Source organism: Electrona antarctica, assembly GCF_951216825.1.
Source record: "Electrona antarctica genome assembly, chromosome: 20".
NCBI lineage: Eukaryota > Metazoa > Chordata > Actinopteri > Myctophiformes > Myctophidae > Electrona > Electrona antarctica.
Window position 1 is genome coordinate 9,851,396 of NC_136801.1, and position 19,694 is coordinate 9,871,089.

Sequence of the window (19,694 nt, forward strand, 5' to 3'; positions counted from 1 at the left end):
ACCACTGTCCCACAGCTCAACCCCACTGATACCACTGTCCCACAGCTCAACCCCACAGTCCCACTGATACCACTGTCCCACAGCTCAACCCCACAGTCCACTGATACCACTGTCCCACAGCTCAACCCCACAGTCCACTGATACCACTGTCCCACAGCTCAACCCCACAGTCCACTGATACCACTGTCCCACAGCTCAACCCCACAGTCCACTGATACCACTGTCCCACAGCTCAACCCCACAGTCCCACTGATACCACTGTCCCACAGCTCAACCCCACAGTCCCACTGATACCACTGTCCCACAGCTCAACCCCACAGTCCACTGATACCACTGTCCCACAGCTCAACCCCACAGTCCCACTGATACCACTGTCCCACAGCTCAACCCCACAGTCCACTGATACCACTGTCCCACAGCTCAACCCCACAGTCCCAAACTGATACCACTGTCCCACAGCTCAACCCCACAGTCCCACTGATACCACTGTCCCACAGCTCAACCCCACAGTCCCACTGATACCACTGTCCCACAGCTCAACCCCACAGTCCCACTGATACCACTGTCCCACAGCTCAACCCCACAGTCCACTGATACCACTGTCCCACAGCTCAACCCCACAGTCCCACTGATACCACTGTCCCACAGCTCAACCCCACAGTCCACTGATACCACTGTCCCACAGCTCAACCCCACAGTCCCACTGATACCACTGTCCCACAGCTCAACCCCACAGTCCACTGATACCACTGTCCCACAGCTCAACCCCACAGTCCCACTGATACCACTGTCCCACAGCTCAACCCCACAGTCCACTGATACCACTGTACCACAGCTCAACCCCACAGTCCCACTGATACCACTGTCCCACAGCTCAACCCCACAGTCCCAAACTGATACCACTGTCCCACAGCTCAACCCCACAGTCCCAAACTGATACCACTGTCCCACAGCTCAACCCCACAGTCCCAAACTGACCCAAACCAGATGAGCACCACTCCAGCCCAGCCCTGCAGGGCCCCTGGAGGGGAGAGCTCGGGGAGGAATGGAGTGGCAGGGCCTAGGGGGGACCGGGAGGGTAATACGAGATAGAACAGAGGTGAGGGCTGAAGAGTAGATGAGCCAGGTTCAGTAGTGCGAAAAGTACTCACATTCTTTACTTATATAAAAGTATCAGGCCCAGGCGGTGGCGTAACCGTCTGGGCACCCGACTGGTAATCCAGTCGCAGTGTGCCGCGGGTTCGACTCCCGAGCCCGACACGGCCTTTACTGCATGTCTTCCCCCATCTCTCTCCCGTTTCCTGTCAGCCTACTGTCTGTCCCTTCAAAAACCAATAAAAGGCGTAAGCCGCAAAAAAATATCTAAAAAAAAAAAAAAAGAAAAAAAGTATCAATACTGCAATGGCGAAATACTCTGTTACAAGTGAAAGTCCAGAATTCAAAATTTACTTAAGTAAAAGTACAACAGTATTGGCTTCAAAAATGTATAATAATCTTTTGAAAATAGCAGATCTACAAGCTCACAATGGGTCGCATCGTGACGCATTGTGAGCTTGTACATCAGCTATTTTCAAATGGCTGAAATGTATAAAGGGCTGAGGGGTAATGTATGTTTTGTAATAATAATCAAAATCTACAAGTAACTACCGGTAGTACCGTAACTACAGTTTTCAAATGAATGTAGTGGAGTAAAAAGTATTGGAAATTGGTCAGAAATACTCAAGTAAAGTACAAATACCTCAAAATTGTATTGAAGTACTTAAGTAAATGTGCTTATTTACTTTGTGCCACTATCCAGGTTGAAAGCAGCACACATGCAGAGTATTTGGTTGTTGGGTGTTATCTGCTCTGTCTTCACATCATGGTGACGCCGTGGGGGGTTGTGTGACCGACCGATGCCACATTTTTGGGTACGATGCCGATCTAAAATTTGGGGAGAGTCCAGTCCACCACTGATTACTGGTGTTTTGATTGACATTTTGTCAAAAAGTCCTAAATGTTCTGGTAAAGTTGAAAAACGAATTCATATTGTGCTCATCCTCAGCACACAGGAGGTGATAATTATCTGTATCATCAGTTTCTGCAGACACTGATAGCTGAAAATAAATCATTTTCACACATAATGTGCGTACTGCGTAGGGTAAGTGCCAGAAGGTATAGACTATAGAGACTCTCACCCACTGTCTATACTAAAACATGTATTAGAGCACCGCGTTGATGAAATAATCTATGCCTAACGCCTACAGTCATTTGACTTAATTGCATTATCACAGTAAAAGTTAAATATTTTAAAAAGTATAAAAGTGGAGGCATTGGGGCGCCTGCTGGCCAAGTGATCCAGGCGCATGACACATACTGTATAGGCTCTGGCCTGACAGCGTGTCGCGTGTTCGAGTCCCGTTCATGACTCTCCACCTCTCTCTCTCCCTCTTTCCTGTCTATCTTCATTTGATACTATCAAATCAATAGAGCTTTTGTCACAACTCGAGTTGGCTTTGTACGACGCTTAAAAGGTCTTTAAATAAATACTTTTTGAAATGTCTATGGGAAAAATGCATTGGGAATTATTTCCTGGGCCTGGTGTCGTCATGAAAGGGGGCGGGACTGCGACGCTCTATAAAGGCAGAAAAGCAAAAAAAAAACAGAATCGTAAAAAAAAAAAAAGAAAAAAAGTGGAGGCATTAACCATTAAGTTAGGGCAGTGTGCATGCAGAGAAACTTAGGTTCTAACAGTCTGTGAGATTAGCTTCAGACAAACAAGAATGAGCGCTATAGATCTTTTCAACCTGCAGCAATACGACATGTAAAACTACTCATCAACAGACACAACGCACACAGACAATCTCAATGCACAGAGACAGATTCTAAATGACTAGCCCAAGTAGCTTCTTGCAGAGCCACATCATTGATTAATTACAAAAAAAAGTCTGACATTATTTGCCTGATGATTGTTAGTCAGTATCTCTACGCAGTACGCAGATAGTTCTATAGAGTGTATGCGCGTGACATCATCATCAAACCCGTAAGTTATGCAGGAATGCCTACTGAGTGGCCTTGACAGCCCATGCATCCAAACAGAAAAGTCCTATCTGATTGCATTAAACAACATTAAACAATGTTAAACTCACTTTGCCTGTTGCTTTGCCACTCGATTTGCCACTCAATGTGCCATTCACTTTAAGCATGCACATACCCTCTATTGTGCCATCCTAACTCAAATGCACTAAGTACGCTTTCTGAAGAAAAAAAAATCCCCAAGAAAACACTTCGGACGTGTGCAGAGAGTCGAGACACACTACATTGTCAGTCACACACGACACGACACACCACCACTCCATATACGTGCATCATTTACCCTCCGTGTTTGCAGTATCATCTGAGTTCCAGATGGCTTTCGAATGTCATTCACTGTGACTCCGGATATCAGTAAAGTGTTCTCCGTCTCCCCTGGCTAAGAAAGCAGATTGCTTGCTGTGCATTGCAATTGTGTTGTTGTTGTCCTGCTGCCTTACGCACACACGACACATGTGCATGCACACACATCATGCACGAATGTACAGTATATTGAATGGGCCCTATCTTGTACCACCCCTTTCCCCATATCCCTGAATTATAATTATATATTATTTGCCATTTTTGAGTGGTGCTAGCCACTCCTATAGAGAGCTGTGTGTTCCTGTCTGGCTCTGTCTGTCTGTCTGTCTGTCTGTCTGTCCGTCTGTCTGTCTGTCTGTCCGAGTACGGAAATAGCATTTGTTGACCACCAAGTGTCACTGTTGCGCAGCCTAACACATACACATACACGCACGCACATGCCAGGGAAGAGGGATTGTACAGTACAGTACAGTACAGTACAGTACAGTACAGTACAGTACAGTACAGTACAGTACAGTACAGTACAGTACAGTACAGTACAGTACAGTACCAATCACTTCAGACTGGTCTGATTTTTTACTATTTTGAAAAACATTTTTAAAATACTTCAAATAGCCGATCTACATGTTGTGAGCTTGGAGATGGGCTAATTTTAACTATTTTAAAAGGGTTTTCAAAGTAGTACAAAATAGCCTTATGTATGCAGACATCATGTTACATGTTGAACAAGCACACACCACGCCTGCAGGAAGACAGGCGAAGCAAAGCCGAGCAGGATGTGAGGTAAGGTAAGGTGAAAGACAGACTTTGATGCAGTGATTCAGACAGAGACACCCGTGGGTGGGTGGGCATGCGCACACACACACACACACACACACACACACACACACACACACACACACACACACACACACACACACACACACACACACACACACACACACACACACACACACACACACACACACACACACACACACACACACACACACACACACACACAGCGAGCTAAAAGTTCAAAGCAGCTGCTGGCACAAAGCGGCTCAGTTGAGAGACGCTTCATATGTGAATAGACAGAATGTGCATTGTCACTCCTGCTGGGGCTCAGGTGCACGTGCACGGACCTGGGAGCGTGCATGTGTCAGCATCCTGATCCTGCCCTCCTCCAGCTATAGCGCACACAATGAGATCCTGTGGAGAGTCATGTGCAGAAAGGCAAGAAAAACCGCACTGAGAAATTGCCGAGTCTCAAATGTTGACTCGGAGCAAAGGAGTGATTTATGGAGCATATAACAACAGTAGGGGGAGGGGGGTGCAATGTACTGTGCACAGATGTGTGTGCGACTGTTCGTGCGTGCGTGCGTGCTTGCGTGCGTGCGTTCATGCATGCGTGCGTGCGCGTGTGTGCGTGCGCGCGCCCAATGCACGGGCATGCCTTTTGAAGGCTCACAATGCCTTGTAAAAGCGGAAATGCCTCGACATCACTTTAGTCCCCTCGGCAACAAACACAGTCAACGGCGGTTCCACCACTTTGACTAATCCTTCAGAGCCAAATCCTTCCTCCTCCACTGAAAAGGAGCCCAAACAAAACAGGAAGAGAAGGAGACACGATAAATCAAAACATTTCTTTTTTTGGAGGGGGAAACGGCGGCAGACGGAGAGAGAGAGAGAGAGAGAGAGGGAGCGGGAGAGCGCAGGTAACGATTACACCTGAGGCTATTAGTAGTAGTGCCGAGGAGGACCCCGCCACCACTCAGCTTTTTGAGGAGCGAACAAAACAAACACATTGTGGCGTCACATTCTCTGAATGAACCACCTGCTCCCCTTGGAGGAGACCGAATTACACTGTGTGAATGTATAATACAGTACAGGTTTCGGGTGGCACACTTTCACTGGCAAGCACACGTGAACGTGCATCTTTGAAAGGTGTCCTGAAAGGTGAAGCTGAAACTGACACAGGCTATTGGGGGTTGGTAAGGGTGGGTTGCAGCCAGGTGGTGTGCCATTCACAGCCATTATAGTGGGGTTTGATAAATGAAAGAAATAAAAGGTATATAAGTATAAGTATAATATACATCTATAAAGTTTCACCACATTAATGGGAATCCTAAGTACATTGTCAGATCTACTTCAGGCCACAAGGAAGTATAAGGGTTGGTAATCTTAATGTACATTTACTTAAGTACTCAACCATTTGGAGGTATTTGCACTTTACTTGAGTATTTCCAATTTCCACTACTTCTTCACTACATCTCGGATCCAAATATATATAATTACTTTTACCCCCTACATTTATTTGACAGCTTTAGACACGAGTTATTTTGTGCGTCGCACATTGTGAAGGCATCTATTTTCAAAGGTTTTGCATACGTTTGAAAACATGAAATAGGACATTCTGCATAATGAGTGCAGTAGTGATACTTTTACTTCAGTAAAAAAAAATTGAGTAACTTTTTCCGCCACTGGTGAAGTGAAAATGACACTATGAGGCCAGTGTGACTATATGTCCCATTCTGTAGCATCATGTGCTGTACTGAGCGACAGACAGGGACACTGGGAGGGACACACAGCGTGCTGAGGGTGAGGGCAGACACAGGGTCAGGGGAACATGTGACTGTGTACGACAGCGTATGCATGACAGGCATATGCATGTGTCTATATCTATAACAATGCGGTTGGACGTGGAGTCCATTCCCGAGAGGAAAGCGAGTCTGTGTGAGTGTGTTATTTTAATGTTGGTCACTCGCTCTCGCAAGTCATTTGCTCTCAGAAAAGAAAAGCTGGGGACGACGGCGGGAGAAAGTTATAGAGTGAAAGCATCCAAGAGGCTGCTGGTCTTTACTGTGATTATGGCCCAGACTTTGATACAGTGCACAGGAGGCAAAGTGGGGTTATGTCAGCACTTATGTTCCCAGAATAGAATCAGAGTGAAGCATGCACTCCAGGGGACTGTGGCTTTCGTCCCTGGCTTCCCAATGGATTTCCACGTCAATGACTAGAATGTTTTCTTCATATAATAATAATAATTCAATGACAATACAAATGTTCACAAAAAGCTCTCTGACATGGCTAACCATGCTAATAGGGAATTAACAGAATGGTTGGATCGTAAGGTGACTTAATGAGTGATAGTATTGAAAGTGGAAGACGCTAATTGACAGTATTATTATAAGCGTATTCAACTAGAAGAGAAACAGTTTTTATCTTTCAGTTTCTCATCCCACTGCCCAATGTCAATACCGACTTGTAATGTTTTAGCAATATCGACTAAAACAATGTCATCTAAATCACAAATTACAGGTGCATTTTGTCAAGAAAATGTCACATTTTCAACTGTTCCTACAACTGACAGCAATCACATTATACTGTGTTACACCCATGACGCAACAGGCTGGAACTTCAGAGAGGCAACATTAAGACGGTAGACTGCCAGAAGGAACAGTCTAGTCACTGAACATGAGGATGTAAAGTGGAGTGGAGCCACTGGCAGCCTGAGACTGAAACAGGGAGGGACTGCTAGATGATGGTTAGAGGCTGAGAAACGGCAGAGACAGGATGGTGAAATGGAACACAGAGTATCACAGACAGTAGGTAAGCATGTAGGAGGAGAAATGGGCAGAAAGACTACACGTATCATCCTACACTGGTCTGCTAGAAATACCCATGTCCAAGTTGAAAACGAAGGGTGACCGGGCTTTCGCTGTGGTAGCTCCAACCCTATGGAATGCCTTGCCCCTGGCATTGAACAATGCTGAATCAGTTGACTGTTTTAAGAGACTCCTAAAGACTCATTTATTCCGTAAATATTTCTCCCATGTACCTTTGACCTGATTCATTTTATAGCCCTATGTCTTTGTTCTGCCTTGTTTGTTTTTGTTTTGCTCATTTATATTGCCACAACTGTATTTGTTCTGTGTTCTCTGTGTTTCTATTTGTTTTTACTGTGTCAATTGTTCAGCACCTTGTAGCTTTGCTTCGAAAGGTGCTTTATAAATAAAATGTACTTACTTACTTACTACACGGTACATTTAGGAGTGCTCATTTAAAACATGAAGATCTGAGATCGATTCTACAAATGCCTTCTAAATCAGTAGTTCTCAAACTGTTTTGTGCCAAGGACCCCCCAAATGTATATATTTGGCCGTGGACCCCAATCTGAAATGTTTTGTGACAGGATTTTACCCACTTTTTAACTTAAAAGTAAAACTGTGATGTGACAATAATAAAGAGACAGAGAGAGAGAGCGAGAGAGAGAGATGGACAGCAGAACCACCACCAGCTGGTGCGGGCACTGGAACTGTCAGACTCTCTTCTTCTCCACCTGCGTCGACATATGTGCACCTTTTTCTCTCAGTCTCACATCTCTCCCCATTTTAGAACACAAAGTATTTGAAAGTTCTTTTTGAGCAGGCAGTAATACCATCATCATTATCGAGTCAGAATCAGCGTGGCCCGGAGAATAAGGACATTTATTTTCATTCTGTGTGTAGTACTGACGTGCACATTCATTTTGAGAAATGTACACACGTGAGGATTACAGGGAAGATTATTGCATTTTTTACAGGGTCGCCAAAATGGATGCAGAGCCTAAAATATGAATATGACTGTTCAAAAGGAACAAATGAACAAATCCTACTTTCCTCGTTAGGACAGTATTGAAATGAACAGAAGTCAGAATGTTTATTATGGTGAATTTGTCTACAAGGCAGACTAGGATTGGGATCCTAATATACATGATTTGAACAATTCCGGTTCTTTAACGATTTCCTTTTAATGAGTCCTTAACTGAGAGTGTACAAATGGAACCAAATGGTGAGTCTATGACATTTTAAAGTTTGAGAACCACCGTTATTGTTAAAGCACTCTTTGTTCGTTTCTCAAAAAATAATAAATAAATAAAATCAGACCCATCTGAACTGAGTGGTGCTGTACTGTATAACTGTACTTGTACTGTACTATGTGTGTGTGTGTGTGTGTGTGTGTGTGTGTGTGTGTGTGTGTGTGTGTGTGTGTGTGTGTGTGTGTGTGTGTGCCAGATCCACTGGGCAATGGAGTGGCTGCACCACTCACAAAAGAAATCTTAAGGCATAATTGATGACTGTTATTTGTACAACGACACATTAAGTGTCAGCTGTCTGGTTGAGAAATGGGCCTTGATCACTCAAGTGTGCATTAGTTCCCAATACCTTATGAATTCCCATTCATAAGAGGGGGGGCTCCCTGTTTTCCTGTCCAAGGAACAGCACTCCAGAGGCAAGCACAATAACAAACAAATGTGTCATGAAATATGCAACAGTTTGAAACAGCCTTGATAGCAAACACTTTACTGTCAATGATATGAGAAGACGAGAGTGAGATGAGAGAGAAATGAGCTCTGATTAGCGGGCTCATTATTGTTTTTACTTCTTTTGATTCTAGAATATAGATATACACACACACAGCGACACAGCACAGGTTTACAGAAAATAACTTCAGTCAAAATATTGGGAATAAGTGTGCTAAATTTGATATGAGTAGCCAGTTAGACATAATTTTGCAGTTAAAATGCCGATATGATTGATGGCTTTACTATGCTAAAGATTTCCAATGCAAATTCAGCATCGGCGAGTTCACTGGCTTCTCTATCATCGTTTTTGATCCAGTTATCATCGTGCCATCTAATGACCAAAATAAAACCATCCAACCGTCATCTTCTTTACCAAACCATTCCTGCTGAAATAAAGATTGACGATACTGACAGTGCATGTCTGAAAATAAGGTTGGATTATTCAAGTAAAATATTTAAGTTGCTTGTTATTAAGTATTGCTACCACGTAGGAAAGTTCTCTATAGTTGCACTGATTCACAATGTTTGGGGACTCATGCTCCGGGATTCAGAGAGAAGTAGAGAAGATCAAAGAGAAAGCGTGAGTTATCCCCAAAAAAGGGTGGAATTAAGAGAAGGCAGAGAGAGAGAGAGAGAGAGAGAGAGAGAGAGAGAGAGAGAGAGAGAGAGAGATATTTCAGCCCAGCCTGATGTGAGAGGAGAGGACAAGGGCAATGAGTAGCCAGCAGGACGTCTCGGGGTGTCTTATAAAGCTAGACAACAGAGAACTCACATCAGCGAGCCCAGCGGCACAGCATTTGTTCACTGGGAGCCTGGAGGGACAGCCAGCCACGCTCTCCAACACTACTGCAACCAATGACCTAGCACCTGCATGTCTAGTACACGCACGCACGCACGCACGCACGCACGCACGCACGCACGCACGCACGCACGCTTGTGCATGCTAGTCAACACATTTCCACTGTACAAACAAATTACAAGATTTTACTTTACAAACCTGAACAAAGCCTGAAAGGCAACAACACTTCTATGTCCATAAGCAACAGACTCATCAAGTTTAGTTTCTAGAACGTTCTCTAGCCACGTGGTCCTGTGAGGATTTACTCTGTCTCTGACTGCACAGTTTTATGGCAAGGCAAGTTTATTTGCTTTATCTATATAGCACATTACATTCACTGTCAGAAGCAATTCAAACTAAAGTGCTGCACTTACTGTGTAATAGGCAAAAAGAAAAGATTGTAGAAAGATTTACAGATTAAGAAACAGATATTACCAATTCTCAAGCATGAGAATTCTCAAGCATGAGAATTACCAATCAGAAAAATTATTAGCCGGAATTTTGCCTGATTTCAAAGAATAGCTGGAGTTGGGGCAGATTTAAGATTTTCTGGCATTTTCTCTCCAGTCGCCATGGAATAAAACATTATGTAACTGGAAATGTTAGATAAGAGGTTCTGAGGCCTTTCATAATCCATCTACATTCTCCAGCACAGTAATTTCACATGCTGATGGTTAAAAAAGACAGAGATAAGTGGTTATTTGACATTGTAAAATTCAATCCAACAATGGGAACTGACGGACTGGCCATGCATGTATATTATGTCTGAGAAGAGAAGTAGACATGACGCTGATGTCTGTTTCTGAATGCGCTCTCCTCAGCTATATGGAAATGTCAAAACTGGAGCAATTTGGGGATTACATCGTGTTGTACAATGGAACTTGAATCAGTGTATGTGTGCTGAATTGGAATGAGCATTTCTACTGTAGCCTATATGTCCGTAGAAAACAAAACCTAACACTGGGAGATTTGGAAATATCACGTATCATATTTCTTGGTGTTCATCCAAGCTTCCTGGGAGTATTAAACTCAGGGTGTTAACATCAGTTCAACACAAGTCCCCCTATTCTCTCCACAGTTCAAAAATACAGCTGGCTTAACCACTTAAACCCTATGTACTTTGTTGACTAGGGACCCTCCAGGGCTCTGTACTTTTTTCCCTCTACAACAAAACCTCTTTGACAAAAAAAAACTGCAGATTGCGATGCGTGGTGAGTTTGCAGATAGGCTATTTATCGGCACACGTTTACCCCAAAATAGGAACGCTAGAGTTCATATGGTTAGAATTCACACTAAATACGTTAAAGACTACATCAATACGGTGATAGCTTTAGCTGCCTATAGCTTAACGGTTAACCCATTAACACCGGGAAAGCATATTTGTGCTTTAAGATTTGTATGTTGGCTATTAAAAAATATCAGATGTAATCTCACAGTCACAGCGGCACGTCACTTAATGCCGCACTGCGAGCTTGGACATTTTGGACATTTTTGAAAAATCTTGAAAGTGTACTGATGTAGAATCGGCCTCAGGTCCTCACTACACTAACAACTGTTATTTCTACATCCACACATTTTCTGGGTAGAGGATGAGGATATTTATTCTGATCCCTGGCTCTAAGTCACTGCTATTTAATACTGTAAGATGCTAGGAAGCAGGGGTTCAGCTGTCAAACGCATCTCTCTGCGTTACATTTTTCAAAGCAGGAAAAGTTAGTAAGAAGTTAATCATCACGGCCTATTTAGTAAATTAATGCCACATTAGACACTCACAAAGCCCTGTGAAAGACATGAAACCAAATGTGGGGTGAAGAAAGAAGTCTTTAAGGCAGAACTTATATCAACTCTCTGAGTGAGGAGTTGGGCCTGAAATGCTAGTAGTTGCACAGCTGGGGGCACTATTACTCACTCACCTGCAGCTACTGATGTCTCTGGTACATATGGAATTCATGAAACTCACCATTGTTTGACTGGTGACTAGCCTCGATACCCAGGCTTTCATTTTGGTGACCAATCACACAGAGTGGTGGAAAAGGTGGTATGAAACACAGGCAGTATCAAAAATAAGATAATAATGTGTTTCCTATACTAAATGTATTCATAAGTGTATGGAGATGAACACAAGAAAGCTGTCATCGTTCTTACATGGGGCAGAGTTCATACAATGACTCACTGCTGCTAAAATGCGGACATATATACATAGCATATGTCAACATACGCAACATGATGACTATAGATGTAAATCAGGGGTGGGTAACTTTGATGATGGAGAGTGCTAGGCCTTACTATATTTCCACACTCTTAATTAACTTTGTCATTCCAAGTCACACAAAAGTAGCAAAAATAGCCGATCTACAAGCTCAAAACGTAGATCTGCTATTTTTGAATTAGAATTGGCATTTTTATTTAATTTCAAATGCATTAAGTTATACAAATAGATTGGACATAAAAATACTTTTAATACTAGTATAATACTACCAGTAAGACGCCTGAGGGCGAGAAGCGACCTGGCCTTTCGTTGATGGCAGACTGCTGGGCGAGCGCTGGTGCTTTGGCATGGGGGGTCGGATCAACATGGAATTAATTCTGTACCGGCCATATAAGGAGCATGTCTTGAGTGTACACTGTTTGATGAGGTCAGATCAACATATGGAATGTCAGAACAGGTCAGCTCCATACAGTATATGGAGATCTAAGGGTGGTAGCGGGGACATTCTCTTGAGTGTACAGGGTTTGATGAGGGCCCAGGTAGGGCCTGGCCTTAATTTTCGGGCCTGTTGAAAACTCTAGTTTTCGCCGGCTGCCGGGCACGGCTTCACTAATAACTTTGGGGCAGGCTCGTCTAGAGTTTGAAATTTGAATGGACAGGTATAAGTCAAAAGGGAGACATCGAGGAGGAAGGATGGATGGGGACAACATATGAACAGGTTCTGACATATATCCATATATGGAGATCTAAGGGTTTGAGGTTTGAGGTCAGATGCAAGACTTTGTTTGTGCCATCTGCAGTGGTTATTTTAAATAAGAAAATGTTTAAATAGGCCTATCACCAAATCCCTACAGCCCATGATCACTGTTGTGTTATGTGAAATGCATTTTATATTGTATTATACTGCATTTGTATATTCTAGGTTGTGGTTTTTATTGTTTGCATACTGGCTGCCCATGTGCCAAAGGCAAATATCCATTTTATGTTAAATGTAATGGACAATAAAGTATTCGTTATCTTTATCAACCAGCAAATTACAGTATAATTCCATGCATAAGAGATTATGCATAATCAGTGATCTAGCGAGGGATGATAACTGTGGCAATCCAACAGAGTACAGTACAGTACAATTACCGCGCCTATCAAACAAGGTACGGTGCATTCCCAATTGGCCTGATTACTACGTATAATGATCTTTTCCTCCCTATAATACAGTAGAGGTACACAAGACAGTTGCCCTCTTCTAGGAGGGCCTTTTATTGTCAAGCTACTATTTCCGATAATTGGACGTAATATTTCTCTCATCAGCAGTCTTTAATGGGATGAGGTCTGTGTTGCCTGTGTTGAAAAAGAACATTGTGATAGAGCGGTGTGCTCCGCCTCCACTCCTTTACTATGCTTTTAGCTGATTACCATGTAACATGGAATAAATCAGTGCCATTAGTTTGCCATTAAACCTTAGTTGGAACTGAGAGTAGACGTTCACTGTCAACACACGGCTAATGAGAATCTTGTACGCATTTAGGGCTATGAGAGAGAATCTTGGTAGAATTACAGTAGTGTTATTATGTTGTCCACCTCTTGCCTTATGCTATGTTCTGGCTCAATCTGAATGTCATCAATGCCACCAGGGCAATAGAGCACCGAAGTCTGACGTCACTTTCAGTAGAGGGCGCCAATACACAGGTTCATGTATTTTTTTATTTGCAGTAAAATCTCCATAGGGCGATTTTAGGTCGCTTCATATAAGAACTGTGTAAACCGACCACCCCGGGCCTTTCTGTCAGAGGAGTGGCTGTGCGTCGTTAATGATGTGCATTCATATTTGATACAGCCAGTTTCTGGAGAAAATGGAATTAATGTGGCCGCAAAAGCCTTGAAACTACATATGAAGGCAATGTCGCTGCTAATATACGTCACGCCCAGCTGTCAACACATTGCGTTCCTGAGATTCCTCGTTGGCGTAAGCTCAGCTGGTGGTGACTCGACTCGTACTAACCACGAAACATTAAATATCAATAAAATAAAAATAAAAAATAAACGTAATTAACATTCAGTTTCTGTGCGACGGGCAGATGCAGCTACCCGCCTACCCGGAAATGTAGTCTCTGGGTTGTTTGACTCGTTTATAACGCTTATTTTGTTACTCTTTGGGTATATTTGTACATTTCCACCTTCAGTCGATGCTTCATATCCATATGATTGAAAAGGCCGGGGTGATCGGTTTATTTTTCAAACACAGTTCTTATATGAGGCGATCTAAAATCCCCCTATGGAGATTACAATGCAAATAAAAAGTACACACACCTGTGGATTGACGCCCTCTACTGACAGTGACGTCAGGACTTCGGTGCTCTATGGTTCTCAAACTGGGGGTTGGGACCCCCAGGGCCGGGGGTCCCCAGATTATTAGCTTCATTTTTCAACATTGTTTTTTCACGCAACAGTAAACAAACCAACATAAGTGCATACAAGGCATCTACACATTTCTAAAGTTACAATTGAATGACTTTTAAGACCCTTTTAATTGGCAAAATTGTGAAATATTACATAAGAAAGAGGAAAGCATTGTTAAAACAGCCGATCTACAAGCTCACAACACTTGACACTGCGATGGTAATGTCCTTCTCGATATATTTCTCAAAATGTAAAATAAATCAATTACAAGAGCTAAACCATATATTACACATATACCAAGTATGCGGATAGTTTGTGACCCAGTGTGCTTTTGCATATACGTTGAGTCTACATTATTGATGAGCACACACTGGCTAAGTTGATATGGCTCCAAAACAGAGGGAACCGACTGAATAAGCAGATTTAATATGAGTCTGAAATAGTGCAATACACAGAAGAATTAATACACAGAAATTAATCAGCAGTAGTACTCTTTCATGGTTACAGCTACCATCAGAGGACACAGTAATTGGTTCTTATTAATTCATCAACTTGTCCTGAAGTCTTTATATGAATAGGGGTCCATAAAAACAATACAGCACGGCTGCGTCACGCACGCACGCACGCACGCACGCACGCACGCACGCACGCACGCACGCACGCACGCACGCACGCACGCACGCACGCACGCACACTTTTGCATTTGAAGAACCACCCAGTCACACTCACAGCCCACCCCAGAGGACACAGAGACCCTGACCTATATCTTTGGTGGAGCAACTCACCCCAATAAACATACACAATGGATTTACAATGCAAACAAACATTTGGGTTATAAACAGACAAAGCTTGAATGAACCCTGGTTCAACATGTCCCGCACTCTTTGGTTTCTTCCCTCCTACCCTTCCTTCCCTTCTTGCCCTAGCTCTCTCTCGCTTTCCTACAGCACTGTCCCAAACTGTGGGTCGGGACCCATCTTTGGGTCGCAGACTGATTTGTATGGGTTGTGAGTAAATATCTCGCGTAAATATCTCTTTTATATCTATATTTTTCCGTTTCCTACATTTAAAATAGCATGAAAAAAAATCAAATAGTTTCAATAAATAATAAATATGTTTAAGAAGTAGAGAAAAGCAAAGCGATACGTTATGAGCTTGTAAATGTACTATTTTCACTAGTTTAGGTACCGACATCAAATTTATTTTTTGGGTCTTGAGCTAAAAAGTTGGTCTGTTGGTCCCTTTCTCTCTCTGTCCTTACTCCTTCTGCCTCCCTTGGCAAAGTTGGCACATGTCCTTTATGTGCAGCTATGGAAACACAGAGCAGAGGAAAGGGAGGGTGGGGAGGGGCAGCTTATATACATCACTGTGATTTAATGTTCCCTCCTCCTCCACTTCGCATCACATGGTGTGAACATTATCAATATTTTTTACGAGCCTGAGCTTTGGCTAAAAGCAGAGGAGCAATGTGCTGCTCAGCTCCTGTCTGAACTTGTGTGATACTGAAAATGCACGAGTTGAAGGCTATATCTTTGACTTATGTTAGGGACAACCAGAGTAGTATAAAAGAGAGTAATGACATTCCCGTTGACTCTCATTGTAACAATGGAATGCGGAAGTGCTCATTCTATCTCAATGGAATAGTTCCAGCCATAGGAGCAATGTTTGGAACTATCGCCCATAGGCACCCGCTTTGCGGCGAGATCAAAGCGTGTCACCACTCTCTTACTACATTACTCTGGGGACAACATAAATGCTTAATGACTGAACTTCACACAGTAGTTGTGTAGCAGCCTAATATACCACTCTATAGGGATATCCCTTTGGTGTAGCGGTTAATATGTTGGACTTTCACGTGGGAGACCCGAGTTCGAATCCTGGGAGTTTCAGTTGCACGTTTCAAACTCTGGATTATATATAACTGGATTATAGTGGCTTTTCCTCCACAAAGTCTAGTTGCAGTATAAAAGATGAAGGTTGCTTTGAGTTTGACCATAGTTATTCCTTGGGCTGTAACTGTAACTGTCACACTAGAATCCACTAGCCTCAGAATCTCCTCCTCATTCTTCTGCTGGGGCTTGAAACTGGGACAACAGCGAATAACAAAAACATAACATAACAGACTGAGGTCCGACCAAAAGAACACCGTTTCATCATCGGCCTCAGACAGACTAGTAGCTTCAGGATCATCTTACTTTTTTTTTGACTAGTAAAGAACAATAAATCAGTTCTCTTGAACTGCCCACACGACCTATCAGTTTCCTTAAGGCGCCAGGGGTCAGGCAAAGAGCAAACACGCTGAGTGCCCTTTCAGTGAAAATAATTGAGACATGGGGAGTTCTGGTTTCAAGTTACTACTAGTTCCTCTTCCTGATCTTAAAACCATGACCATGCCTCCAAGAATGGTTTGAAAAGCTCCCTCGTATGCACTGATGGAGCGCCCACTTCCTCCCTTTGGACATTAGCCTATAGAGCGTGAAGATGGCATAACCCAAGTGAGGCAAGCAGTGGCGTGCACAGATAGACACTGCCCTTTTGGCAATGTGCCCTTTTGAGAAAAAAAAAAGAAAAAAAAAACTTTTTATTTTCTTTCTTTTTTTTTGATTTTTCAAAAATAGCAGACCTACAAGCTCGTAGCGCGCCACTCGGTGGCGCGCTATGAGCTTGTAGATCTGCTATTTTTCAATAGCTAAAGCATAACATAATGCTAACACCAAAAGGGGTTCCCGCCCAAAATGGGTTAAGGCAACCGGCCGGTTCCACGCGCTGCACAAGGTGCCCTTTTTTAACTTGAGCACCTGCCCCTCTAAATGTCTGTGCACGCCACTGGAGGCAAGTGACCTTAGTTGGGAGTAACACTCAAGTAACAGGGACATTTCACAGGAGGGGGAAAATATACACTAGTACTGGAATCACATTACCTGAAATAGCTAGCAGCAAATCTCTCCTTGCCACATGACAATAAAACTGCAAAAGGCTATTTTGGCTGGTGTATCTCCATAACCGCACTATCCAAGTTCCTCCGATTCTATACCTACATACCTAACATTGCATGCCTGCATGTAAAACTGTCAACAGTTGAGGTCAACAATGCAACTAGAATGGAAACAAGAAGTGTAATTTCAGTCTCTGAGAAAGTCACAATGCAGGGAAGGAAATCCTGTTACCGGCCTAAAGTAAGCAACCTTCTATTCTGATTTAGGCCCAAGAATAGAAATGAACGATAGTAACAGCCTTACTGTACATGGAGAGTGAAGTGGGGGCATCTAGAGATCATCAATGGTAATCTGCTTTTTGGACAGTAGGTTTACTGAGATTTACATCTCCTGCAGTATACTCACCCCTGTGTTAAGCTGTCTCACAAGACAAAGTCTTGACAGAGTGTGCTCACAAAGGGAGTACTAGTACAGTGTATACTGTACTCGCTGTATAGAAATAGATGCACAATAGCAGAAAGCCATGACCAAGTGGCCATTGGGGCTCATTGTTTGTTAACAGGTTCTTATATATTCTGGGCCGTGGCTCAGCGGTCCAGGCACCTTGGCTGGTAATCCAGTCTGGCAGTGTGCCACGGGTTCGACTCCCGATCCCGACGGCCATTACTGCATGTCTTCCCCCCATCTCTCCCATTTCCTGTCAGCCTACTGTCTGTCCCTCCATTAAAAATATAAAATAAAGGCGAAAGCCACAAAAAAAAAACGTTCTTATATATTTTCATATGTCCATGAATAAGGACCACTGGCATGTCATTGACTATTAACAGTTTTGGCCACATCATATCGTACATAAACACAAAATGATTTTCCCATAATGTTTTGTATTTTCTCCAAAGTCATAAAACATAAAATTGTTACTGAATTTGAACCTTAATAAGTCAATGGCTAAATATTATCGCTAGTAGGCGTGGACGTGTGCATTTAACCTGAAATAAATCTTTTCACCAGGACCTATTTCCATCTAGGCATTCCAAATAATTTCATGAACGAAAATACGACATAACTTAGCCGTGCAAAGTGTGTTTCAAGTCTCTGCAAGTTGATTTGCATAACGTACTGAAATGAATGTAAACAAATGGCTTCCATGAATGAAAATTTAACAGACTATACGGTATGAAAAACTGTCTGGCAGTGATTTTATGTATACTGTATATGTATAATATGTATACCGTAAGTTATAGTCAATGGACATTCTTTTCTGAATTCTCTTCTCTGTATTTTAACTTGACTTACTGTTGCAATTAAGTCTGGTGGAAACATACAGTAGCTGTTTAGTATTCTACATACATGGACGCACAAACAGTATTATAATGACCTCAACCAAACAATGTAAAATACTAATATAATATTAATGAAATGTCAATGTGTTGACAAGACTTTTTCTTTTAACACAGCAGGAGATTCCATTTGCACTGTCTAAACCAAGTACTCTAACAGTTCCATAGTGCGTGTAATATTTAGTGTATAAACATCAGCAGCAGGCGTGTATGCGTGCACAGAACTGCGCACGCACGCACGCACGCACGCACGCACGCACGCACGCACGCGCACTCGCACACACACACACACACACACACACACACACACACACACACACACACACACAGGAATGCCGTGTGCCTGAAGGACTCGTCGGGTTAGACAGAAGGCAGAAAAGCATATTGATTTCGGTGTTGACTCTATCAGAGGAAGCCCCGAGGGAAATGTTGCATCCGCTCAGAAACACCAGTCCCGAGAATTAGCCATATTCATGCTTGAGGCTACAACCACACACCTCATACATCAATCTGAGCGACGGAAAGGAACTCTAGTAGTTATGTAGTTATGTCTGGTTTTGAAGAATGACACGCTATTGGTTCTAAAGGTAAAAAAGCATTGTAGGTCAACTGTTGTCATAGTTTAGCTATTAGAGTGGGAGGCATACTATAATCCGACGGAGCATTAGTTCGACATGCGTCCACATCTCGGACTAGCGCCTGCTCCCGTGCTTGCGTCCGCATCTCGGACTAGCGCCTGCTCCCGTGCTTGCGGTTATGGTTAGGTTAGGGTTTGAGGTGGGTTGTCGTTTTTCGGACCAATGACTAGTCTAACTAAAGTACTGCACCCATTAAAGTACACAATACCTGATGTGGATTATGTGGTCGACACGCGCTGACACTGCACCCTATTCTTCTTCTTCCCTTTCTTTTTGTTTTACACCTGTAAACCTGTGATGTCACAATAAAGGTGAGTATATAACTATTGATCAATAGTTATATGGTACGAAAAAGAAAAAAAAAAGAGAAATGATCTGGTCAATAAGCTGCTCAATATTTAGCCTACAAACCAACCGCTGACCAGATGTGTCCATCACTCATGTCATATTGGACAGCCAAAACAGGCTCTGGAAGACATTTGTGACTTCCACAAGTTATAACACTGTGACTCGGACCAACCCTCGGAGACAGGGTTGGCGTAACACTGTGAAGAGTTCTTGTGTCTCATCTTGAATCAGATATGCCCAGATCAGCCTCTCCCCTTTGTGTTGTTTATCTAAAGAGTAGCTCTAGCAGG

General features: G+C 43.0%; 1 protein-coding gene across 2 annotated transcripts in view; it reads right to left on the reverse strand.

Annotated features, from left to right (window-relative positions):
* The window catches only part of kiaa1217 (KIAA1217 ortholog), a 171,943-nt gene that overhangs the window by 102,143 nt on the left and 50,106 nt on the right, over positions 1-19,694 (reverse strand). The window lies entirely within an intron of this gene.